At 43.0% G+C, this 27,606-nt stretch overlaps 1 protein-coding gene across 1 annotated transcript in view; it reads left to right on the top strand.

Annotated features, from left to right (window-relative positions):
• Positions 1 to 5,208: 5,208 nt before the first annotated feature.
• PLD1 (phospholipase D1) overlaps positions 5,209 to 27,606 on the top strand; it is a 105,041-nt gene continuing 82,643 nt past the window's right edge. Inside the window, exon 1 of the mRNA XM_077826737.1 lies at positions 5,209 to 5,306. The gene's annotated coding sequence lies outside the window, so the exon portion shown is untranslated. The remainder of the gene's footprint in view (positions 5,307 to 27,606) is intronic.

Below are 27,606 nucleotides of genomic sequence, written 5' to 3' on the forward strand. Positions count from 1 at the left end.
AGTGCATCTCTCAGTCTCCCCTCATGGTGAGGGGAAAATTTGGTGCATCATGGGAAATGTAGTCTTGCTGGGAGTCCCACTGATAGAGGAGAGTGGGGACATGAGAAAATCAAACTTCATTTCCCATGAGACACCTTGGCAGGATAACCAAATTGAGATATTTTAATATTTGGGTGCTTGCTTTTTCTATGAAAAAATGAAATGTTCTGTGGAAGGCAGACATTTTTCATGAAAAATGTAGTTTAGTCAAAAACTCAATTCCACTGAAAAATAGTTTTGATGGAAATATTTTGATCACCCGTAGTCTTCATACAGTGAAATGTTGCCCTCTACCACAAGTTAGAGTGGCATCCAGAGTGCTCTAACATGGGCGAGGGCAGAAAATCAGGCAGCCATAATTGCTTGTTGGTTTTTAGATTCTTCTCTTTCCTGAGCTGCCCTGGTGGCTGCATGGAGGAGGGGAGCCATGCCATCTTTTGCTTGGTGTTCCCCTCTGTTCAGGTAGAGCAATTGAGTGCCTCTCCTGCTCTCTCTTGGGCTTCTACCGTCATGCAGGTAAGCAGACAATAGAACAACCAGTGGGAGAGCTGCTCTTGCAGCTCGTAGGGCTCCTGGCTCATAACAGAGCTGTTCCTGAGGCGTTTGTGGAGGCGGTTCCTCTGCTCTGTCCCCAACAGGGCTGATTCAAACACTTTCCCTTTTAAAATATCCAAGTGAGGCTCAGGAGACACATTTTCTGTTCATAGTCAAGAACAAATTGACTTCTTAGCACAGCCTGCTGCCCAAGCACAGTGGTTCTCAATGAGGGGTACGAGTACCTTTGGGGGTATACAGAGGTCTCCCAGGGCAGGGGTTCTCAACCTTTTTCTTTCTGAGGCCCCCCCCAACATGCTATAAAAACTCCAGGGCCCAGCAGGAGAGGGGGGGACTCAGGGCTCTGGGCTGGGGGCAGCTCAGGCATAGGTGTAGTTTGACTTCTATTTTGGGTGGGCAGGGGCCAGCGGGGCTCAAGCCAGCTCCGCATGGCGGGTCTGGGGAGAGAGTGTCACCCCCACCCCCTGACTCACCTCAGCAGGCCACCCGCCTGTCTGGATTTGGGGAGGGGGTCGCAACCAAAAATTATAATTTAAAGGTGCGGGGGCTCAGCTCAAAAAGTTTGAAAACAATTCAGGGTGCAGGGAGAAGGGTGGCTAGGGGCTGTGTGTGAGCAGGGGGGTAGCTTAGGATACAGGGAGGCGGTAGTTACGGGCTGTGTGTGGGCAAGGGGATAGCTCAGGATGCAGGGAGGGGGTAGCTAGGGGCTGTGTGTGGGCAGGGGGGTAGCTCAGGGTGCAGGGATGAGGGTAGCTTGGGGCTGTGGGCAGGCAGGAGTGTACCTCAGGGTGCAGGGAGGGTGTAGCTCAGGGTGCAGGGATGAGAGTAGCTAGGGGCTGTGTGCCAGGAGGGCTCCCCTGCGGTCCCTGTTCCTCAAGGGCTCTGCCAGCCATGGAGCCAGGTCCCCCTCACCCAGATGGCTCTTACTGGCTGTGTGAGCAAAGGGGGCTGGGAGCTGAGGAGCAGCTTCAACCCCCTGCAGCAGCAGGAGACGAGGGAATGCCGTGGCTGCCTGCTCCATGGCACCAGCCAAAGCAGCAGCTGTCCCACACAGCCTGGCTCTGGCTTCCCGCCTCAGACCGGGGGTGGGGAGTGAAGGAGGTGGGGGGAGAGGTATGGAGCTGCCCCGGGACTGCCCTGCTCTTGCACTGTAGTTTTTTTTGGGGAGGCAACACCCCTGTGTTTCCCCCAACTCTGCTCATGGGCTCAGGGCTTCTGCCCTGTGGGGAGCACTGGGGCTTGGAGCTCCAGAATTCAGCCCTGCTGCTCCCGGCTTCAGCCCCGTGGCGGTCACTGGGGATCAGGGCTTCAATTTCACAGTCCCTGGCTTCAGCCCAGCGGGAGGTGCTGGTGGTGGGGCTCAGGGTTTTAGCTGCAGGGTTCCTGAAAGGGTTTGTGGACCCTAGGGGGCTGCGGACCCCCTGTTGAGAGCCGCTGTTCCAGGGCGTACACCAACTCATGTAGATATTTGCTTAGTTTTACAAAAGGCAACATAAAAAGCACTAGCGAAGTCCGTATGAACTGCTCTATATACTTTACACTGAAATGTAAGTACAATATTTATATTCCAATTGATTTATTTCATAATTATGCTGTGACAGTTTTGTATTTTTATGTTTGATTTGTAGGCAAGTAGCTTTTAAGTGAGCTAAAACTTGGAGTACAGAAGCCTCCAGAAAGGGGTACAGCAGTCTGGAAAGGTTGATAGTCACTGCCCTGGAAGGCCACAGTTCAGAGCTTTGAAGGCCAGACATTGGGCAACTCTGGTTTATAGCTTTGTTCTTTTTCCCCCTGCAAAGGGGGGGGCGGGGGTGAAGCCTCTTTATAGACAAATTGGAAAGCATTCAGAAAGGAGCTACAAAAGGATGAGCGGTCTATCAAACCTGCCTCATAGTGAGACACTAAAGAAGCTCTGGCTATTTAGTTTATGGAAGAGGATGTTAAGGGGTGACTTGATCACAGTCTGCAAGGAACTCCATGGGGAAGAGATTTCTGATGATAGCAGAAAAAGGAATAAGGAGATCCAGTGGTTGGAAGCTGAAGTTAGATAAATTCAGACTAGAAATGAGGCTCAATTTGTAACAGTGAGGACAGTTAACCACTGGAACAACTTACCAAGCAACATGTATTGATCACTTACAGTCAACATTAGGTATCTTTCTAAACGATATGCTATAGCTAACATAAGTTATGGGGCTGATGCAAAATCACTAGGTGAGGTTCTATGGCTTGTGTTGTGCAGGAGGTGAGACTAGATGATAATAAATTATGAAGCCTTCTGGCCTAAAATCTCTGAATCTATGAGAACCGTTGTTAGCATTTCAAGTGTTGTTGCCAGCAGGTGGTGCTGCTGATTTCTTCTTCACGTGATGCTAAGCAGACTTCCTGTAAGGTGACTAGTACATGAAACAGTTTTCAGAGTACATGAAACAGTGTATTCTTTTTTGCTTCATATGATGTATGGACTTTTTTTTTTCCTCCACGTATTTTTTACATTATCGATTCAAGTCTTACCTACTCTTATGGGGACAGGGGCAATAGTAAAATAATGACATCACAAATTGAGAGAGTGAAAATTGAACAATTAGGAGTAGAAGTCACTTTGAGTCAGGTTGTTCAAACCTTTTTTAATTCTTATTTAACTCAAGTGCCTAGCAGACACTTGAGAGTAATGATGTCTGTTAAAGTATCAGCTCCTTCAGTTTTTCAGTCACTGGGGGAGAGCTCACAAATCATCATCATCATCATGATTATCATAATTAATAAAAACTGAGACACCCTCCTCTCCCCCACAAGAGGTCCCCAGCACAATGAGGGAAGATCAGACTTGAGATTCCTGATATGTCTAAAGGTGAAACGGAAGCAGAGGAAAAAACGAACCACCCCCCCTCCCCCAACATTTCAGGCCTTCTTCACCATGTTAAAGAAACAGAAAGGGGTGCAAACCCAATTTAAAAAAAATCTTTGCATGCCTCCTCTAAGGCCTTGTCTACACGCACAAGTTACTGTACCTATAGTTAAAGTGATACAACTCGCCTCGTGTGGACACAGTTAGTTATATTGATATAAAGTGTCTTATACTGGTATCGCTTGTTGTTCCCATATGGGAATATGCCATATTGGTGTAAGGCACCTTCATAACAGTATAACTGCTTCAGCACTAGGGATTTCAGTGATATAACTGTATTGGAACCCTCCTCCCACCCACCCCCCCAACCCCTTTTGCCCTCCAATTGACATAGTTATACCATGGCCCATGATGCCAATCTCCAATATCCTCTTGTTACATTTTCCAACAAGCATCTTTGTGCTTTCTCCCATGTCCTCCACTCCCCGCCCCCACCATGGTCGGGAGGTGCTCCCCATCAACATCAACAAAACTACCACATTATCATCCTTCAGATGATGGCTGCTTTTGTGCAGAGACGACTAACTAATATTGTCTCAGTGTTTTCTTGTATGCCCATGTCTGTATATATCCATCTGTTATCTCTTGTGTTACATTTAGATTATAATCCTCGGGGAAGGGACCGTCTTTTTATTCTTTGATTGTACAGTACCTAGCGCAGTTGGATCCTGGTAAATGACTAGGGCTCCTAAGTGCTATCATAAAACAAATAATAATACCAGTACAAAAATTTGTCTAGATCACACATCGGTCAGTTTTATCCCAACTGTGACTCCATTGAAGTCAGTGAGGAATCTGGCAAAAAAATTTGTCTTCTCCATATCTAACAACATTTGCCCAGTAATGACTGTGTGGAAAACTCTCTCTCTCAGTTCTGTTCTTCCTGGAGGTTCAATTACAGAATTATAAGAACCTAAGATTAGATGTTTTTGACAGCTCCCAGACTTGAGCTCATGAGCAGATCTCTGAGCTGCAGATAATAATAGTAACACTTAGCATTTGTATAGAACCATCCACCTAAAATTGTCAAAAGTACTTTAATTGATTAAGCTTCACAACACCTATTTGAGGTCGTTGTTACAGACAGGGAGACAGAGAGGCTAAATGGCTTGCCCAATCAGTCAGTGTTGAGATGGGGAATTAGAACCTACTTCCACTGACTCCCAGTCCGTATTATTAATTTGTATTATAACATCACCTGAGGCCCCATTTAGATTGGAGCTTCATGGTGGTAGGCCTTATCTAAACTCACAGTAAAAGACATTGCCTACCCCAAAGAGTTTTATCTACTGGGCTCTGACCCAGACAACACTGCCTCCTGCCAAAGGGAGCAGAGATGGATTGCTGCTTGTGTATAGTGTCTGTATTGAAAGGAAATCATTTGAGGGGCCTTTGGAAAATTTGTTCTGTGACCAAGATCTATGTCAGGTTTCAGAGTAGCAGCCATGTTAGCCTGTATTCACAAAAAGAAAAGGAGTACTTGTGGCATCTTAGAGACTAACCAATTTATTTGAGCATAAGCTTTCGTGAGCTACAGCTCACTTCATCGGATGTAAGATCTATGTGTGTGCCTCTCTTTCTCATATGCACGGGCTTTCACCTGATGGGAGACATTAGTCAATGGAAAATTTAAAAGAGAAGAAAAAGAATTAATCAGTGAAAATAAAAAATTATACTAATATCCATCCTTTGCACTTACAGAATACAGCACCTTCAATGCAAATGTGACCCTCATGCGACGCATCCACACCAGGAACTCAAAGTGCTGTATATTAAGTAAACTTCACACTGCTCTGTGCTGTAGGTAAGTGTTGATGTATATGGAAGGTTACATAGAGGTTCAGGGACTGGCTAGAGATCCCAGTTTAAATCAGGGAGACAAGGTGCGTGAGGTAATATCTTTTATTGGACCAACATCTACTGGTGAGAGAGGCAAGCTTTTGAGCCACACAAAGCTGTTCTTCAGGTCTGTGAAAGGTACTCCGAGCTTCACAGCTAAATGCAAGGTGGGACAGACTGTTTAGGATACAGGTTTCAGAGTAACAGCCGTGTTAGTCTGTATTCGCAAAAAGAAAATGAGTACTTGTGGCACCTTAGAGACTAACCAATTTATTTGAGCATGAGCTTTCGTGAGCTACAGCTCACTTCATCAGATGCTGCAGTTTCCACGGTATGCATCTGATGAAGTGAGCTGTAGCTCACGAAAGCTCATGCTCAAATAAATTGGTTAGTCTCTAAGGTGCCACAAGTACTCCTTTTCTTTTTGTTTAGGATACAGTTAGCACATATTGTAAGGGACTATTCAAGGCGGAGTGTCCCTTTAAAACACCTCTGCAGTCATAAGACAAGAAAAGGGGGTTAGTGGGTTACAGATTGTTGTAATAAACCATAAATCCAGTGTCTCTGTTCAGTCCATTTATTTTTAATGTCTAAGAGAATGATTAATTTAAGCTCCCAGATTCATCTTTTCAAAGTGTTGTGCCGGTTTCCTTTGAGGATGAGGGCTGACAGGTCAGATATAGAGTGATCACGTGCACCACAGGTGTTTTATTTTTTATCATTTGCCTGTGTGAGTTCATTCAAGAGCATAGTGATTGTCTGGTTTTACCCATGTAATTGTTGTTAGGGCATTTAGTACACTGGATGCATTTAGCTGTGATGCTTGGAGTACTTTTCCCAGATAGGGTTGCCAACCGTCCAGGATTGTCCTGGAGTCACCTGGAATTAAAGATTATGTCATGTGATGAAACCTCCAGGAATACGTCCAAACAAAATTGGCAACCCTATTCCCAGACCTGAAGAAGAGCTCTCTTTGGCTCCAGAGTTTGTCTCTCTCACCAGCAGGAGTTGGTCCAATAAAAGACATTACCTCATCCACCTTGTCTCTCTAATATTTTGGGACTGACACGGCTACAACTACACTGCATACGGATTAAATCAGGAGCAGGGATGGGAATAGAAAACAAAAGTTCTGACTTGCTGGCCCATGTTTTAGCCACTAGATGCACTGTCTTCCTTCAAAATCACAAACTGAAAAAGGACCGATGCCAAGTATCCATTTGAAGAGTTACATCCAGTCGTGGGAACTCCAACAAGGCATTAATGGGCACACGCACAACCTTGCATCTTCTTGGAGAAGGGAATGGGAATGATGGATGTAAAATATGCTCTGTTCTGCTGCTTGATAGAGCTCTCAGCAGTGCCAGCCTATTGATCTAAAATGTTTGTTTCCCCTTGCTGCTGGTTCCGCAGTAATCATTCTTTCTGCCAAAATAAAGTAGACTTAATAGGAGAGAAGACAAACATACATTATCTGAGTTAAAGCTCATGAGCTTGGAAGGATTTGCCAAAACTCTGTTAGCAGCTGCAACAGATGTAAGGAAATTGAAATTAATTCTTGGGTAAAGTTAAGAAGCAAGTAGCTTTGAGTGCTGGATGGTCCATGAAATTGGTGCTGGGACAGAGAGATTTCCATCTCTGTTTCCAGAGTGTCCCCTCCTGCACAAGAGCATGCAGAGGGGAACAAAGTAATGTAGAAATGCCACAGCTCCATTGGAGGAAGAAGCCACTTGTTCTCCTGTCGCCATCCCAGTCAACGGTCCTGGCAAGCATGTGGTGTGAGCAAAGGCAGAACTCAAATAGACAGCTGGGGCTAGGAATCCAGGCCCAGAAATCACAGCCAGCTACTCTGAGGGACTATCCTGCCTCCCCTTTCCACCCACAGCAGCATGGCTGGTGCATTAGCATGCAGTATCATTGGCTCACAGCCCAGTGCTGTGCTCTGTGACACTGCAGCTTTCCCTGCAGACTGATTTATGTGCAGTGTAGCATGACTTCCCCTCCCCAGCACTGCTTCTTGCTGGGGGAGGCAAGATGATGTCACAGATGGGGTGCAGCATTCTGCACAACTACTTGTCTTTTCCACAGGGTTCAACCAGCATTTTCATCACAGATTGGTGCCCCTCCTTGCTGCAGATTGGTAGAGCCTCTGGACTTCTGAATCCCGTCTACCCTGGTCCAAGAATCAGGCTTGCTGAACCACTTTAAATCTCAGCTTTCAGTGGATACAGGCTAACTCAGTTTAAAACCAGTGGGGCTGACTGGTGTGAACTGAGATAAGCAATGTTCAAAACCAGTTGGGAAGCCCTGTCTCGGTTTTCAAACTTGGTTTTAAATGCCAGGTGGACTTATCCACATTGGCAAAACAAACCATGTTTAAACCAAGTTAGACTAAATGCACATGAACCAGTTCAGCTATCATGATTTGAGACCTGTTGTAAATGAAGCTTTTATTGGTAATTTGGATCTTGTTCAGGGACTTGTTTCACCCATGGGGAAAAATTAGTGGGTGCTCCTCACCCACCGGCAGCCAAGCTCCCCGCTCCTCGCCTCCTTCTCCCCCCCACCAAGAGCACCACGTCCCTGCTCCTCCCGCTCCCTCCCAGCGCTTCCTGCCCCCCCCCCCGCCACCTAACAGCTATTCGGCGGTGCTTAAGACTTTCTGGGAGGAAAGGGGAGGAGCAGGGACATGGCCTGCTCAGGGGAGGAGGCGGAGAAGAGGCAGGGCAGTGGCGGGGACTTGGGGGAAGGGGGTGGAATGGGGATGGGACAAGGGCAGTGCAGAGGCAGGGCCAGGGGTGGGGGGGGACGGGGCTCGGGGCAGGGGGGCGGGTGAGCACCCTCTGGGCAGAGGGGAAGTCGGCACCTATGACTGAAGTAGGTAACGTTACTCTGGATTTATCTAACAGAGGTTAGGGTCTGTTCCCAAGTTGTTTTTATGTGATGCAAGTTTGATGGTCATAATTTAGTTTCTAGCAGACAAGTGTTTCCTTCTCAAAAACCACAACCCCTTATAGCAATCTCAGCAAAGAGGCAGGCATGAAGATTGAATTACAGTATCCATCTCTCTTAGGCTGCATTTACATGGGCAAGGTTCAGACTCATGAGTCTCCTGTAGGGCAGGTGCAGTGAATCTGTAGTAGTAGTGGACAGGTTTTAGGCATTTTTACTGGGACTGTTCTGTGTTTGTACAGTATCTAGCACAGTAGGGTCCTGGTCCATGACTAGGGCTCTGTGGTAATACAAATAATAAATAATAATAACATGTAGAGAGGATTTTTGTTTCCCTGACTGTCAGTACCTTACTAGGTACTAAAATACTGTCGGTCTGTCTCTCTCAAAGAAATCTGCTACTGTGCATGTTAAAAGGGCTTTGGGAATGTGCACTTGAAATTATCTGGCTAGCTTAACATTTGGAGACTAGTGCTACTCAGATCTGACCCAAATATGACCATAGTTATTAGTTTGTGATATACTAATAACATCATATGTATTTCACTCAGTGTGAACTTGTATGACTTTCTCTCCCTTCCCTCAATCAAATATACTTATTTCTTGGCTGCAGTAGCTGGAAAACTGACTTTCCCTTGTGGTTTATATGAGGAGAGGACAGAGGAGAAAATTGTTCCCTTCAGTCAGGGCCAGATTCTCCTCTGAGTTACAGCACTTAAGTCTGAAGTAAAATAACTTGAGTTAGTATGGTTACACGGGTATCAATGTGGAATAACGAAGAGCAAATTTTGTCCCTAAACATTCACCATCTGTTGCATGTTCGGCTGTAATAACAAGTACATAAAATAAAAATGTAGCAAAAATCATTAGCTCGCTCTGTCTGTGGCGTTTCCCCCCTCCCTCTCTCTGTTTCCCAATATTCTAATTAACATATGGGGAGTGGTTTTCACTTTATTTACAATGCTCATAGGCTAAAGTACCTTGTGGGTTGGGCCTGCCTCAATTTGCCTTTAGGGAGTCAGCCTGAATACTTGAACTGAAGCACTTAGGAAGATGCAGCTTTTCCTGTCTGTGCAGATTTCTGTGTGGTTATTTTTCTTATAGTAACATTGTGCTGGATATTCACTTAATAGGAAAGGAGGGTTTTCATTTTAAAAGCATCATGAGGCACCTACTTTCACAGGGGCACAAGGTTAGTAAAGAAAGATTTGAAGTTATTCACGGATTGCCAAATGTCATTTTCTTTCATTGTATTTATTGCCAAGCTAACATGGAACAGCTGATAGAGTAATGCTGTCAGATCATTGCTTTATGTCTGTGGGGCTGGGAGGGAGTAGCAATTTTAGAATTTTTCAGAAAGAAAAGGAAAAATACTTAAATGTGTGATGGCGCTTTTCAAATTAATACATTGATTGGATATTGCCTTTTTTTAGTTGTGTAGAAGCTGGGAAGCCAAGTTCAAAGATATTGCCCTTGTTTGTAAAACTGTACAGTACACTTTTAGACGGACTTTGTAACCTTCCACACTTTAAATGTGGTATGACTGGCTTTTTGTCTGTGATGCTGAGCGCCCCACTCTCACTGATGTCAAAATGGAAGCTGTGGGTGTTTTTCATTCCCTGAAAATTATTAATGTCTTAATAGTTTCAAACAGTGCAATATTTTGAACTTGAGATGTCCTGTACATTGAATTAGGGGTGTGCTGCACTTTGACCAGTGTAGTTTTAAAGAGACAGTGAAACAGTCATTTTAGCATTATATCTTTGGACAGCTGCCAGCTCAGAATATTGGGTAAAAGTGGGCATTTCTCTTGACACATTTGAACAACCACTGCTGCTTAGCTAAGGACCTGGAGGAAGAACAGTTTGACTAGTCAGAAGTTGAGGTTTCTTTGCCTGTTTGTATTACTGTTCCTTTGCTTGATGTGAGTTTAAGATGCTCTGTCTCCAAAACTAGAGCCTGATCTTGGAAGGTGCTAAGCATTAAACACTAGGCATAAATGCCGCCCAAATTCAGACCTAGTGCAACTCTGTTGACTTCAGGGGAATTGTTACATCTTTTTTTCCCATCAGGGCTGAATTTGGCTGACCATTTATAACAAGAATATATGTATTATGTGTTAGTATCTACAGATCCTGCTCTTAATTGCACCAGTGCAACTTTATTGAAGTCACTAAGGTTGCATGGAAGTATCTGTGTGTAGAGTTTGACCCCTTCTGTTTCATTATAATCTTATAAAATGAATAGCCTTTAGAAAATAAAACTAAATAAGGAGTACAAATGGTAATGGGACCTATTGATAAAAATCAAATCAAAATGTCATTGTGTGACCGATTACGAATGTGTGGAAAGCACCTATTCCTAAAGGTCTTGCAACTCAGTAAATCATAAGGGTTGGATTTTTCAGGAGCAACTACGGGAGTTAGGCATCCAGCTCTCACTGAGAGTCAACTCTAGGATGTATAATAGATTTCAAAATCCATCTCATGGGACCTGATCCAAAACCTGTTCAGATATTTGATTTAGTCAAGGTGCACATTTCAGGATCATGGGAAAATTTTTTATGTGGATGTGTCCCTGCTAATGTTGCTGGAACAGACTGTAATGTAAACAAATTGAGATTTATTGTGCTTAAACTGTTTCTTTCATTTCCCAGAAACATGCACTTCTTCCATTAAAGATACACCTGTAAGTGTGTTGTAGCTAATGGAATTAGGTCTACACCTAGAGTGCTCATAGCTGATGACAGAGCAATTTTTGCAGTCCCAATTTTGTCCTTTTAAAACTGCTGTGGATGTTCGTTTATGTAAAATACTTTTCTTGTGAAATGATCCACTCTGTTATGAAGCAGAATAGATCATATGACACAAACATACAATTTTACTAGCTCTGTAACAGTAACAAAGTGTGAGGGCCTGACATTGTTAACCTACAGAATTTTATGAAGTTTTCTTTTTTCTATGGGTGAGTCTACTTTAAGGAAAATAATCATGATTCACAATGGGATTGCCCTCCTCAACCAGGGATTTTTTTTTACAAGTGACTTCACAAAAAAAGCTAAGAAAATAGGTGCAGTTTTGCATATTTTATCCATCTATTACAAATTATTGACACATTTTTTCACACAGTTGTTAACTCTGCAATCTGGTAGAAATGATCTTAAATCAATTTGCAAACCTGCTGGAAATTAGAAGCATAAGATATGCATTTTGCTGGTATTGCCATAGATTTTTATTGACCCTAAACGTCAGCTTTTATTTAAAAATCAAAGCCGTTTATATTTATTCAGGTTTCTAAGAATGTCTTTTCTGCATACATTGGATGAGGGTCTGGAAGAAAGCCCTTTCCAAAAATAGCCCACATGAGCCCAAAAACATTGCAATAGTTTAACTCGTTCTATTCTGGTCTATTATGCTGTCTTTTATTGCAAAATGGTGTGTTTTTACATCAAGATAGCTATGTCATTGTAAAACACATCTTTTTTTTTTTTCCTTAGTGAAGATCCACCCTTAACAAAGTGTGTTTCTAATTCTATTTAGATAACTCACGTTAAAACAGCAGTGAAGACATGGCAACTCACCTTTTAACTCAGGTTAGCAGCTTGAGTAAAAGCCTTTAGGGCAACATGGCATTGAACTTGTACTGCTAATCTGAGTTAAAGCCAAATTGCTGTGTCTTCACTGCTATTTTATCCTGAGTTACCTAACACAGATTTGCTCACCCACGTTAAGAGCACACTTGTTATTTGCCTGAGAGTGGGGCTGAGTGTAAATGTGGTGGTCCTAAAACTGAATGGCAGGTGTGTGACATTGCTAAACAAAATGATCTGATTTCCTCCATGGGTGTTTTTTTCCTGGACTGTGTAATGTTAGTGTTTGAATGGTCTCACTTTCCTTTTTTGCTACTCTTGTTTTATTGACCATTTTTGTACTACATTTCCCCCTCTTTATTACCTCGCCCTCACAAGTCCTGTTCTGTGGAAACTCACCCTGAGGGGCTGAACATGACTCACTCCTGAGCCATCAAGATGCTCTTGCATCATGTTGGCTAGAGCTGCACAGAGGAAGTCACATTTTGGTTTAGGTTTTTACAAAACCTTTGGTGGTCAGGTTTTTATTTTTACAGAACCTAAGGGGAGTTCAGGCCTGGTTCATTTTTCTCTGGAGGGCAGGGCACGGAGAGAGGGATGCTTCAGATAAATGTTTCTGGTTTGGTCCATCATAAGTTCACCATGAGTCATGAGAGAGTGACACAAAGCCTCACCTGGAGACCAATACTTCTGTTTATCTATTTGATGCTGTGTAAGCAAAAGTGAGCTTGATTTTGTTTAGCACAAGAGAAATAGATGGCCCGATGTTGAAAATTGCATGATATTTCCAGGAAGCTTGTTTGTTCTCTTTTCTGCTATCGTGGACTTTGGTTTCATTAGTAAAAACAGGTGTCACCACCAGGTGTACGACCACAGTACACATACTCCGTCAACCCCATTTCCATTTACTTGTGAAAGGGATGGGGAAGTGGCCTTGCAGAACTGTGAAGTTGTCTGAGAGAGAGACTCCAGTTAGCCCAGGTCAGCTGCGGTCCCCACCGACATTTCCCTCAGCTTCTCCTTTGCCCTCAAAAGCAGAGTCTAGATCTGGATAGCCCTGCCTTCCTGCTGAGCTCCTGGGATCCAAGTGAAGTTGCTAGAGTTGTTGGTAGGCCCCTCTGTCCCAGCGGGACAATTATCTAAAAACTCAGCGAGGGACCTTGTGGAGATTTTTCTCCATTTCCCTGTCCTGAATGTTTCTTTGCAGGAAGGGGCAGTCGGCCTCACTGATCTTTACACAGTTTTTACTTGCTTGGGCAAACTGCTGTTGACATTGTTGAGAGTTTACTGAGAAAGGATTGAGTGGACAGCGAGTAAAGACAGCAGGCTTTGGCCTGCGGTTACTTTTCATTAAGTGTCAACGCTATACTGGGTAAGGCTGGAAAAAAGACACACGCTGCCCTGGAAAGATTTACAGTTGAAGAGGCTTCTGAGCGTGTCCTCTGATTCTGCTCCTTGTCCTCCTTGAACTTCCTCTCCACTCAGGCTAGCTGCTGTGCTGCATTGAGTGGGGAAGCAGCAGCACGAGAACCAGTGAGTGGGAGGAGGAGGGCAAGCACATTTCTCTCCTTCCTCTCACAGCTCCGTACCTTCTGTGCCGTGGGCGGTGTAGCAGCACCGCCTGTCAGTAATATATAAACATATGCGTTTGCACAGGAACAGACGCCTATCTGTGATCTTAGTATTGCCAAGTACTGCCTTAGTAGTTCAAAAATTATGAGTTAACCCACCCCCCAAATTATGAGATTGTCTTAAAATCACGAGATTTTTAAAAAATAATAAAAAATATGGAGTTCTTCTTATTTGCGTTCTGGCATAGGAACCTTTAGGGTTCACATTTTCAAGCTTTTCTCTGCAGCCATTAGGGCCTAGAACCTTTTTTTTTTTTTTTTTTTAATGAAAGCTGAGATTCTCACCTAATCACATGATTCCAGGAGCTGGGGATTTAACACCACCAAATATCATAAGACTTGCTATGAAATCATGAGAGCTGGGAACACTGGATCTGTACATTGTTCAGTGGTACTATCCCAGGGATTCCATGTAGTGTCGGGATCATGTCTAAGTCAAACCTGGCTCAGACGTATCACTCATCCCAAGAACATGCTCCCCACAGATGCTTTCTGGATCATTAAAGTCAATAAGCAATATAAATGGAAGATTAGATAATCAAAGCCCAAACCTGTTTTTCATTTGTCAGACAACTCGCCCGCTCTAGTATTTTTCAGAGGCGTTCTAATCTCTGAGAAAACCATCTGTCTAAATAGGAGTGGAAAGTGACTTCTGTGAGTTTGTCCTTGTGCATGTGTGTTTATGTTTGGTGCATGCATGAGAACAGAAAGTCTCTAAACAATCTGTGAATATTTCTACTTCTCCCTAAGAGAGGAGAAAGATGAGACGCAGGCAGAAAGATGAATCATTTATGCCTAGAAGAACAAAAACTTGTTATATACAAAATAACTCCATTATTCACATGGGCAAAAGCAGGGAAGGACCCTGCCACTCTAGACATTGTGTTTGAACCAAAATTTGCTAATACTGAGATTAGGGACAGGGCAAAGTGATAAAGTAACATAGGAGTAATGTATTATTACTTCTATTATAGTAGTGCCCAAAGGTCCCATTGGGCTAGGCACTGTAATGACATAGAGTAAGGTCATTTCTTCACTGTCAGAAAGGTGTAGGTTTTTATATTAAGATAGCTAACTTGAGGTAGTGCGCGCTCTCTCTCTCTCAGGGCAGGTCTCCACTTAAAACTTTGCATTGGTGCAGCTGTACCTATGCGGCTGTGTTGCTGTAGTACTTGAGTGAGGATGCTGCTATTCTGACTGGAGAGAGCTCTCCTGTTAGCATAGTTAATCCATTTCCCAAGACCTGGTAGCTGTGTCGCCGCTGACGTAGCGCTGTCTACACAGGCGGTCAGATTGGTATAACTACATTGCTCAGGGGAGTGGATTTTTCACATGGTGTAACCACATCGCACAGGCAACATAGATCTCTAGTGTAGATCAGATCTCAGTGTCTAAACAGACTTTCCAGTAAAGACATGACCTGAGTGTGGGGCTCAATATAAATGTGATGGTCCTAAATCTGATAGGTCGGTGTGGCATTGCTAAACTAGACAGTTTGATTTCCCCTGGGTGTGTGTTTCCTGGACTATCTATTATCTCAGCTAGCTAGCACTTCTGTACAGGCAATAGTTCATGTGTTTTTTTTTTTTTTTTTGTTCCTTTTGTTTTACTGATCGTTTTCTGCAATATTTTCCACTCTTTATCACCTTGAGTTGCTGTCTTTCTGATCTCCTGCATCTACCAAACATAAACACATGTGCACAAGGACAATCCTAGTGAAACAAGGCTCAAGGAGCTTTTACCTTAGTCAAGGTAAACTTGCAGGTGTGGGGGGGTATAGTATTGACCTCGACTAGCTACATTGAGGTAAAAAAGTCTCCACCTGTGTTTATCTCCACTCGGATTTTACAGCAGTAGCTTTTGGTGAAGACATAGCCATAGAGTAAGAGACAGTCCGTGCCCTGAAGAGCCTAGAGTCTAAATAAACAAGACACACAAAGGTGTACCAGAGATATAACATACAAGCAGAATTAACAATGTGAGGGTAATAATCCTATTAATATTTTGCAGAAGGAGGGAACAGACATCTTTCCATTTCATATGCTTAACAAGCTGAGTTGTGGTTGTTACTGCGGGAGAAGATTTTCCCGTCCCAAGAGAGTTTCAAGATTACAACATTTTTTCCCCATCCTGAAACGAGACAAAAACATCAAAATCTTAAAAGCTTTCATGAACCTATTGTGACAGGTTCGGTCACAGAGACCCCCTTGGGACTGTCACCTGATGTGCTGAAACTACTCTGAGCCCGTTTTCTTTGCCAACTTGGTACTTCAGAACCCTGTCTTGTTGAGCCAGATACGCTAGCCTGCTAGAAACACAGACCCAGGGTTTGAACCACGCCCCCAAAGCTGCAGACTTAACTGAAAACAGCTCAGCAAGTACTCCTGTCTCCAGCACCCAGACACCCAGCTCCCAATGGGATCCAAACCCCAAATAAATCCGTTTTACTCTGTATAAAGCTTATACAGGGTAAACTCATAAATTGTCCACCCTCTATAACACTGATAGAGAGATATGCACAGCTGTTTGCTCCCCCAGGTATCACCACCCTCCTAGTTAAATAGTTTTTCCTAATATCCAACCTAGACCTCCCCGACTGCAACTTGAGACCATTGCTTCTAGTTCTGTCATCTGCCACCACCGAGAACAGCCTAGCTCCATCCTCTTTGGAAACTCCTTTCAGGTAATTGAAAGCTGCTGTCAAATCCCCCCTCACTCTTCTGCAGACTAAATAACCCCAGTTCCCTCTCCCTCTCCTCGTAAGTCATGTGCTCCAGCCCCCTAATAATTTTCGTTGCCCTCCGCTGGACTCTCTCCAATTTGTCCACATCCTTTCTGTATTCACACTCACTAGCATATTTCCATAAAACATATGGACTGCAACATCACACCTATAATTTGAAAAAAAATCTGTGCAGGATCAATCAAAAAGTTTTTGTTTCAATGTCAATCTTTTAAAAAAATGTTTTAACTTTTTTCACATCAGCGTCAGCAGAAGGGGAATCAAGCCATTGTTTTCCTGACTTACAACTGTGCTGCTGTAGTGCTCAGAGTGTAGATGCTTCCTATATTGATGGAAGGGGTTTTCCCACTGATATACATAATCCATCTCCCTGACCAGCAATAACTAGGTTGATGAAAGGATTCTTATACCGGGATTAGGTCTGGTTAACTACAGTGCTCAGGGGTGTGATTTTTTTTCATACCCCTGAGCGACATAGCTAAGTCAGTCTATGTTTTAAGGGCAGCCCGGGGCTGAGTGGCTCCATATCAAAACATAATGGGCCTGTTTCTTGTCGCTCTGAACCTGAGGATGTTATTTACACCAGTGCAAAGTGGGTATATAATGTTTTACACCTGCTTCACCCTCTCTTCACTATGGTGTAAATGATTACACAGGGTGCAGGACAATGGAGGATCAGGCTTGTTTGTAACTAATGTTTCTGGATATGCAAAGGATAAAGGAAGTGACTTGGAGCTTGAAGGACAGATCTTTATCACAAACCAGCATTGCAGTGCAAGGAAACAAACGGCACTGTTGCTCAACAGATCAGCTCTGTGGCATTCTTTGTCCAAACCTGTGCAGGTGGATGATTCACTGTATCCTGGCTTTTCCTGGCCACTGTTTCATGCAGTAACTTGCCTTGAACCATTCTCACGCTTTCATGCTACAAGCCCCATTGGTGAGGTGCCTTTATATGTCTTAATCCTTTTACCTAGGAACATTACTAATGCGTAAAGGATCAGACACCTTAGAGTTGCTTTCCCAATACTTCTCCGAGCTCTCTGAAATTATGCCAGTTTTGCCTGTTACTCTGAGTCACACAGATATATTTGTTTCTTAGCCTTTTTTTTCCTTCATTTATGAAATTGAGTCCACTTTTTAGCGTGCTCAGTTGCTGCAACTTGTCTCAAATTACACTGTAAATACTTTGGGGCCGTGATTGCCCTTTACCTATTACTTACTACAAGTCAGGCCCATTTCTGATGGAGGCCTCTGGAGCCAGGGTTCAGAGACCAATATGGTAATAATATAATCCGCACTTCTGACAGGGTATAAATAACTTGTGATAGCCTAATCATTTCCCTGACAACACATTGTGATGTCAAGTGATCTCACTGTACAAATGAAACAGAGATATTTGGGTTGAGAGAGACTGAGCTTTATTATTGTTCTGTTACACAAGAAAATAAATAGCTCGTAGAATCATTTTATTTTGTACAAATGTGTTCTCTTTATTCAGAAATGAAGTCTTTCAGGAAAATATACTTATGTGGTTCCTTTGGCATGTTTCTATAAAGAATGCAAAACATGCATTGTTTGGTATTTTTTTGAATGCTCAATCAGAGACACTTAACATATCAGCACTCAGATCTACCTAGTGAATTGCAACTGTTACCTCTCAGTCATGCTTAAAGGGCCATGGAAACAATCTAAACTAGAGAATGCTATCCTGAAGCAGTATGTAACACACATACTTGTCATGCAGAAATTTGTCTCTGGTCTTTATCAGTTTTCTGAGTGCATGATCACGTGATCTTTGCGTGGTAAGGACTGCTGGTCTGGGATTTAAAAGGCTATAAAGTCTGAAAATATGAAATCCTATGAAACACATGCTTTTGAAAAGAACATTTAATTTATTATATATTAAAAATCAGTGCTCTAAGGGACAGATCCTAAGCCCATTAAAGTAAATGGAAATATTCCCACTGACTTCCATGAGCTTTGGATTGGACCCTTACAGTATAACAGATGGTCCATGGCAACTTAGAAATGTTTACTGAGAAAGAAATTCATGAGATCAGGCCTGATCACGCTGAGTTTTTAATGAGATTGTGGCAATTTGGCCATATTTGGCCAGTGGGAAAAGGAGCAAACAAGACGTAGGTATCTATGTCTGAGCCCAAGTATATTTTGTTTCTCCCTACCCCCAAGTATTTCTTGTGTATTTACCGAAATTGTCCATTGAAAGCCTGCTGAGCAGTAATACTCCAAATGGGCACAACAACTGACAAGAAGTAATATTTATTCTGTTGTTATATTATTGGAAGTGTGTAGGTAACCACTTGGCAGCAGGGCTGATGGGTTATACATTTAAGTACATTGGCAATATTTATGATGCTCTGGTTTCCTTGATGATGTAATAATCTATGTGTTGTTTTAAGGAATCCTAAAAAGATTTCTGCTGGCAATGTCAATCAGTGTATTGCATGCTACTTTGCATAAATCTGCTGGTGTTTAGTTTTATTTAATTTAGAAACAGACTCCTATTCTGCCAGCTCTTTCTTTATAATGAACATGATTACCGTTTAATAGGCCCGTTTCTGATCTCAGTTGAACAGATGCAAATCTGAAGCTAATGCGGTCATTCTGGATTTACACCAATTTAACTGAAATTGGAATCTAACCATTTAAGTTTATAATGGTCGGTTCATCTTTAATTCAGAAAATGCATCTTAGTTCCTTCTCTCTCTTAATAGCCCTTTTCCCCTCCCCTCCCTTTTTGATATTCACTCCTTCAGTGCCGTGCCTCCAATTAATAAGTCCATAAGTGCTTGTTCTTGTCAACTGTTTGTCATAATTTCTAATCGTAAACCTATGGGGACCCCAAAATGCCCATACAATGAATATATTCCCGAGGGCCCCAGAAGGCTATGCAAAAACCTACAGTTTTGCTACACGATTCCAGTTTACAATCCCTTTGTGCACGTCTTCTAGTATTTCCCGAAACAGATCACATTCCCCAATTCTGCAACCTCGCTGACACAAGCAGCCCCTAATCTTACAAGCAGTCCCCTTAAAGGCTGTGGGAGTACTCCCATGAGCAGGGACTACTTATGTAAGGGTTGGAGGCTCACGTCTCCAATTCCTTTTTAGGGACAGCTTGGGAGGAAAAACAGCAGTTTAGCTTCTGGATTCCCAGTTCAAAGAAGCACATATCTAGCCTGGTGGCACAGGAGCTGCTGCATATAGGACCAGAGCTGGTGAATAAGTTTTCAGGCGTTTGGTTTAGCTACAAGAGGGCGCCTATAACTTTAATTTGCTAGAGAAAGGGCAAAATGCAGTGATTCACAGGACTTTACACTACCACTGATCCACGTCAGGAACTGCCAGTGAAATCAGTGGGCGTTCATCCACAGAGGGGGAAAGTCCTTGGCCCATAGTTACATTCAGCAAGGACTATTTTTTCGTTATGTGTGTATATAGTGCTGAGCAGAGTGGAGTCCAAATTGGGTCCTCTAGGAATTACTGCTATACAAATAAATAATAAAATGAATGAAAATGGAAAGATATGGCCTCACATTAAGATATGATTTATTACTAGTAAGTTGCAAACTTTATGTAAACAGTAGAGCTGAAAAGAGCCTTACAGAGATGAAGTTTGAAAGACTCTGGAGTGTCAGTCATAAGTAGGATGATGGTGAATGTAGCAATTTGTTAAGTGAGTTGACCAGAGAGCTAGATTTTTTTCAGAACGGAAGTAGATTTCATACTATGTACTGGACTCAGCTGTATTCTCCCTTTTGTTACAAAGGGCTTTAGAACGAAAGGTGTGTCTGCAACAGTAGGAAGGAAGTCAAGGAAATTGAATACATTTATCATAATCGTAACACACTAAATATAGTGTATCTCTGAGAGCATAAGTTCATCAAGGTCATGTGAAGCAGAAGCGCAATGAATGTAGCACTTACTTAAACCAGGGAGTAGCAGTCTGGGAAAATGTAATTTACAGGAGTTGGGGTTCCTTTTTCTTCATATAGGGAGGTTAACAAAATCAACAGGGTAAAAGAGGAAACAGAATATCACCAATGGAGGTCAAAGTGACAGCCAGCAGAATAACAGGAGCTCAGTTGCCCAATGAACTCAAACAGAGGAGCATGTGGCCAAGGCACCCCCTTACTCTTCTGCATGGGTTATTTTCATTGTTGGTTTGTGTGTAGGGAGAGAGTACCTGCACAAGTGTGTGTAGGGGTATGTGGAATGAACAGGAAAGGGTGGGAAGTGGGCAGTTGAGTTGTCTTGATAGACTACTCTTCATAAAGAACTGAGAAGGGTGCATGAAACTTTGATATCTAGTGCCAAATTCAGCCCTGGCGTAAGCAGGTACAGCTTAGTTAAAGGCAGCGTACCAGGGCTGAATTTGGCTCTTCTGAGTTATGGGAACTACTGTAATATGTCCAATTATGCCATAAATCCACTTAAATGCAGTTGGATTCAAATGCCAGATTGGATTCCAGTGCTGTCACTCACCACATAGCACTTGAAATTTAATGCAGAAAATACAACTTGGCAGTTGGCAATCTGTCTGTCTACCCATCCCAGAACAGTGTTGAATAACATATAAAACTTGAGCTGGTGGCGAAGCGTTTTCCTTTGTAAATGTGAGCATTAAAATAATTAAAATCACCCATTGGTTTTATAAGGTACTTGCTGTTATTTATGATAGACAAGGAAAATCTTAACATTCCAAATGCAACTAAGCTAGAGGGTTGTGCGCTTAGTTGCTTCTGTAGGCCAAGAGAATAGCATAGATCAGGGCTCCTTGCGTCCCTCCATTGACCCCACAAGCTCCCTGTATGCCACTTCTCATTCCCCTCTATTTCAGGGACTCCCTGCAACTCTCCTCACCGCCTCCCCTGCCAGAGGCTCTGAATATCCCCCTTGCTCTCCTCCCCGGCGTCGGCAGGCCTTCGTGTTTATTCCCAATCCTCTATACCAGGTTCTCCCAGTCCCCTCTGCCAGAGGTTCTGTGTGCTGTCCCATTCCCTGCTCATGCAGAAACTCTGTGTGCCCTCCCAGTTTTCCCCCTCTGCCACCTGCCAGGGGCTCTGTGTGTCCCTCATGTCCTCAGCCCCCTCATTCTCCTCCATTCTTCCCCCTTCACACCAGGGGTTCAGTGTGCCCCCATTCCAACTTCCCCCCCCCCCCATGCCAAGGGTGCTGTGTGCACTCTCAATGTTCCCTTCCCCCCATTTTCCCCTTTCTTACCACCATTCTTATTTCTTTTCTTTTTAATGTAGGATCTCAAATATTGAGAGAATGAGCAGAGCTGAGAAGGGGTGTGATGTTATGCAGGAAGGTGCTAATGGCTGCCATCAGGTGGTTCTTTGATCAGTCCACAGTTACTGAGGCGGTTCAATTGAAGCTGTTGACTCATCTACCCAGATGGCAGGAGCTCCATGTGTCCCCTATTTCCCCCTTCTGGTTTTCCAGTTTTCCCTAAAATCAATAGGGTTTTGCCTGTTGATGCCTAGAATGTTCCCTGAAATTTTAGAGTTGATCAGGCACAGCATTCAGACATTATTGCATTATAGCTAGACAGACAAACAGAAAAAAATGCCATAAAGTCGAGGGTAGGTCCTTGCTTACCTCGGCCAGTTAAATAAACATAGCTGTTTGGAAGGTGCATGGACTAAAGATCAAAAGTAACTTTGTAAATTATATATTCAGTTCTTTCCTATTTATCTAGAGTTAAATTCTCACCTCAGAAGCAGCTTTCCAAAATTCTGGACAAATTACGTATCTGAGGGACTGTCAGCAGTCATTATTAACTGGCGATATGCTTGTATTCTGCTAAAACAGCTAGCCTCAGATCTACATGAGTATCTTGGAGGATCTCTGAAGAGGAAATATGCAGCTTTTAATAAGGCAGCTCTGAAACCAGTTTAGCATATTAGTTACTGTTGACTTTGGAAAGAATACCTTATTTTTATTAACTTAATTAGATGTGTAGCCAATAGAGAGCTGTTCGTGTGCTTGATTTGACAGAGATCCAAATGCAAAATCCGTTGCTTCGTGCATCCTTACAGTTTGTGGAACTCACTAAAGGTTTTAGGTCCATAAACCAATTATATTCTACTCTCTTCATATGTATCTGTTTTCATATAAACCAATTCCTAAAGCTAAAGGACCAGGTTCTCAGCTGGCATAAATTGGCTTAGTTCCACTGAAGCTACCGTGATTGATGCCAGTTGGGAATCTGGCCCATTATTTGCAAATTATAGGCTTAAGAAAACAATAATTTAAAATGTGTCCAGACCTACAGAGCTGTATTGTGATCTCACTTGAACCAGTATAAACCTGGAGTAACAGTTGAAGCCAGTGAAGTAACATCATGTAAAATTGTTGCAAGATCAGAATCAGGTGTTCTTCTATAAACATTCATGTTTTGCAAAGCATTAAAACAAAAATCAACAATTAGAAAGGGAACAGCATGACTTTGAGACAGGTCCCAAGGACAGGCTCCAAGGGTGGGGAAATGCTCTGAGTGCAATGGAAAACTGGCATATTTCTCACTTCTTTTCAGTATGAGTCCTTACCAACTCTGATGAGACAATGCATGTAAGGATAAGATGATCAATCTTTAATACAGAGAGGAGACTAAAAAAACGAAATGAACTAATAGGGCAAAACATGCTTGAGGAAAGAAGTCACAAGTGTAGAAAGGAGTCAAGTTTGTAATGGACACTTAATTGTGTCCATAAACAGTTATTTCTAGGTGAGTCATTTATTGCCACTGGGATGATAACTACTTATGGCATCAGTGATTAAGAACTGTGCAGTTGCAAGATGAAAGAATCGGTTTCAGCTAGATATTGACCCAAAGCATCAGAACCCACCCCTCTTCAAGGTTTAACCACATTCTCTGGAATGGAGCTCAACATGGTTTGTCCTTATCTAAACTTGCAGATAAACGGTGCTCAGCGTTCATTCAGCTCACCTGTTGCTAATACTCACTATCAGTAACAAGGAAATTTTTCTAGTGTAGAGGTGGTTTAGTCAACTGGTATGCTGAGATTTTGTTGATCATCATTGTGTCCTTGCATTCTCCCATCTACTTGCCTTCATCCATCTGTTGTCTCTTATCTTATACTTAGATTGTAAGCTATTTGGGACAGAGGACTATCTTTGTTCTGTGTTTGTACAGCACCTAGCACCATCAGGTCTTGGTCCATGACTTGGGTTCATTGATGCTACCAGTACAGATAATGAATAATAATATATGCAGTAACTTAAATGGAGTTGCTTGTGATTTACAACAGAATCTGGCTTATAAACTCCCTACCAACTCTGAGTCTAATTCATATGATTGAGTCATAGGATTTTTGGTGCCAATGGTTAAGCATTCTCTTTATGCAGTCTAGCTGACTCATGGTTTGCCAATGAGTGTCTCTCACAAGAAGAACTATAGAAATCAATAATACAAACCCAATATAGCCAAAAGGTAGCAGCTACGAGTCATCAGGAACAAGATATTGAGTTCTTGCTCCTGGAGATTTTCTCATGAGTTTTACTTCTCAATAATAATTTTGTAGTATGTTTATTTTGAATAGAGGTGGGCCTTAGTCATGAAATTTAGATCCAGGATCCAATCTGAATCCAAAACTGGATGGCTGTTTGATTTTGATATTCTAGATTTGGATTAAGTCTAGTTTTTATTGGACTAATAGGAACGTTTTGCAACATAAATGACTTCCTGTTTTGGGGACTGTTCTGTGCTATTAAAAAAAACCCCCAGCTTTATTGTAGCATCTCTGTGTAGTCTGGCCTGGCTTCTGCTGGTTTTGCACCTGGTTTTAAAAAGAGCCTCCATGCCTGCGAGACAGTTTGTTTACATTGACCGTCTGCAGGCATGGCCGCCCACAGCTGCCAGTGGCCATGGTTCACCATTCCCGGCCAATGGGAGCTGTGGGAAGCGGCAGCAGCCCAGATCCAGAGTTTCAAGGCTGGAAGATGAGGAATTGGGAAGAATGTAGACAGAGGCAGGTTTCATCACAAGCAGGGCAAATGATTATTGAGGGCAATGTGCTTTGGGGGCCTTATGAGGTCCTGGCTTAACTCAGCAGCAACTCATGAGCAGCAGGGGTGGAAGAAAGGGAATGCATAGTTCAGTTATTTTCTTTCCCTCCTCTGCTCTTGTTCTTGCTTGAGACTCTGAAAATGACAAGTCTTGTCTTCTCAACACCGTACACAGGAATTGAATTAGTAGACTTAACGTGGTGTCCTGCCAAAGTACTATGAGCTGCGGCACAAAACCAAGAATGGGAACTGGGGATTTTTCTAAGAAACCTCACTGAAAGGTCACTAAGGTGAGAGAAAGGTCATGAGAACTGAAATTAGGCTAATCAGCAGCGGTTGTGAGAGTGCATGCATAGCATCATATGCTGGGAAGCGTTAGCAGGAAATCGCTGTTTCTGCTGGAAGCCAGCACTGCTAACTTGAATTTTTCCTAAATTAGGGTTATCGCATTGTCTTTGATAAGTGTTTAAAATAGTTTGTGTCAGCATCATAACCTCATTACAAAGTGGTGAAGGCATCGATTAGCTAACATAATACATATAATGGAAGAAATTGGGGATGAATGAATCTAATGTAGTCTGCGTTATTGCAACCCTGTGTGTTCAAAAATCATGAGCCAGGACGCCCAAAATGAGGGCAGAATGAAAATCAGGAGAGTAAAAAAAAAATCTGCGCTCTTTTTATTGGCCTTCTGATTTTTGAACCTTCAGGGGTCACGTTTGCAAGTGTTTCCCCCCCACATCCACAAGGACTAGAAACTTTTTATGGTAACGAAAGCTGAGATTCTCATGTGATGATCTGACCCCAGGAGCTTGGGTTTAAATACCCCCACCAACTCTCATGAGTCTCATGATAAAACTGCAGGACTGGCAACCCTTCGTTTGAGATAGCAAACCTATCACACTCTTTTCAGGGTTAATAAAGGAAATTTTTGTTCAGTCCTTTCTTCCTGTAATTAAATCCTGCCCTCAAGGGTTAGTCAGGATTTCAGATCTGTGTTTTGCTAGATGAAGAGAAGCTTGTACTCACTGTCTATGATAGACAGGCAATGTGACGCAGGTGGAGCAAGCTATGTTATTAGGGAGAGAAAAACTCTGCTAGAAACTGGGCTGGCACAGTGGGATGACGCATATACAGTATTTACTTTTTTCCCTAGAATTTTTCTCTCTGCCCTTTCTGATTCTGTATTCACAGTCTGTCTCTCTCTCCTTGTTTTTCATTCTACCCTCATTTCTGCTCCACTGCACACCTTGTTCTTTCGGTGGATTCCCCCCACCCCCACCCCATGTTTGAAGCCTCTAGGCAATACATGAGCCCAATAACGTTCAGAGTGGTGGTCAGCTTTCACGCTCACAATATTCAGGTATTTGAAACAAGGCCAAACCAATCCACTGTTCCCTAGCGAAAGTTTTAGTGAGCTAAACTGCACCTGTTAGACTCAGCTCGTTGTAAAGGGCAGTATGGAGGCATGCTGCCCCTTCACTGAGACTTAGTGCTTCTCAGAGAGCCCTGGTTTTGCTGTTTGTGTGTATGTGACAGGGAGACTTGGTGCTTCTCAGAGAGCCCTTGTTGTGCTGTTTGTGTGTATGTGGTGAGGAGGGGTAATTTGCTATTCCCTCTGTGTGGCCAGCCAGTTCTTATGGTTGACATGTAGTGGGGAAGAGGCGAGCCATGGCTTTGCTTGCTCCTCGCTCCTCCCTGTTGCCTTTCCAGCAAGTTGCTTCTGGTGGCAGCAAATCAGTAGCAGCCCCTGTGCTTAGGAGCTGCCATTCTGGTCAGCCCTTAAGTAGGTCACATAGGGGGTGAGGTCAGGTGTGTGTGGGGGGGTGAGAGACAGGGAATAGGTAGTAATTGAGCTGGTAATTTATGGCTTGTGGGCTAGATTTTTGCCACAGGGACATGACCTGTACTAAGGAATGCATGTTGCTGCCCGTCCCAGGGAGAGAATTCTGGCTCACGGAGCCATACTTCCGTCTCTGCACCTGCTTTGCTCCAGGGGATTGTCCGTCTGTACCAGCAGCAAATTATCACCCCCACTGCTGCCTGTGCCAGCTGCACCCTGCTGACTTGTACTGTCTGGCTGCTACTGTGAAAGCAGATGTAGCTGAAAGAGAATTCTTCCCTAAGTTATCCACTGGCAAACAGGCCTGCTGCAGCCCCTAGCAAATAACCAGACTCAATACATTTGTTAATAGTTTACCCATTAACTTATTATGTCAATTCATCTGACAAGCAGGACTCTTGTGCCTGGCACAATAAAGAACGAAGGGAAGGTGAAGACGTTATGATCGATACCGAACCCACCTCGTATATATTCATCCTTGACATAATCTCTATTGGCTTGTTTGCCATTTCTTCTCGTCAAGTCTTTATCACCTGCACAGTGGGCGATAAAGATGGAAAATCATTATTTGTGTCTATATTAACTTTTACCATGTAAACCCTGCTCTTTTGCAAGCCCAGTTGCCATCATGATTCATAGGGCTGAACTTAGAAAGATAAAACACATCTTTTCAGACTGAAGAAAATTCTATTTCCTTTCCAGATATAAATGCAGATAGAATAAATATGCGGTGTTATGCTGCTAGTGGCCATCCCTTAATGGCATGCATATGCTAGAAGTGGCAATGTCCTAGTAAAATAATTTCACATCATAATGGTGGTGGGGCGGGAAATGAAATATACTATTATCTTGTAGGTTTGATCCACCAGCCTAGGCAATGCTCTTACTCACGTTAACAGTGCAGTATCGGGTGCTGTATTCAATATGAAATCACACTTATAAACTTCTCTGTGTTATTCTGGAATGTCAGTAATTGGTCTGGTGAGGTGAGTGCACTGGGAGACCCATGTTTTCTAGTGGACTGTATATTCTGATCTGGAAGCATGTGGAATTTTACAATTCTGTGGAGCCAGTCATCAAACACACACATGGTGAAACTTCACTGGAGTCACTGGGGTGAAATTGTGCCACCATAATCGAATACGCCTTTCCGGCTGGTTTGAAAGGGCTGTCAACTGCGGCTGTAAAGACTCTAGCATACCCGTCTTCAGGGTTGAAAGGAAATCTGCTCCCATGACTGGTTTACGTACCATACGAAGAGCTTAGGCAGAGGCACGCAAGGAGCTAGCATAGTAGGACCATTCTAAACAGCAGGAGACAAAAATGTAAGTCTCCTGGGCACAAGTGAGTTGCCTTTGCATCTGGTCACGACAAGGAGAAGTGTAGCATTGTTCTTCAGGTTAATGCAGAACTTGCATTAAAGGCCAGGCTGTATAGTGATATAGAATA

The sequence above is a fragment of the Eretmochelys imbricata genome, chromosome 9, assembly GCF_965152235.1.
Source record: "Eretmochelys imbricata isolate rEreImb1 chromosome 9, rEreImb1.hap1, whole genome shotgun sequence".
Taxonomy (NCBI): domain Eukaryota; kingdom Metazoa; phylum Chordata; order Testudines; family Cheloniidae; genus Eretmochelys; species Eretmochelys imbricata.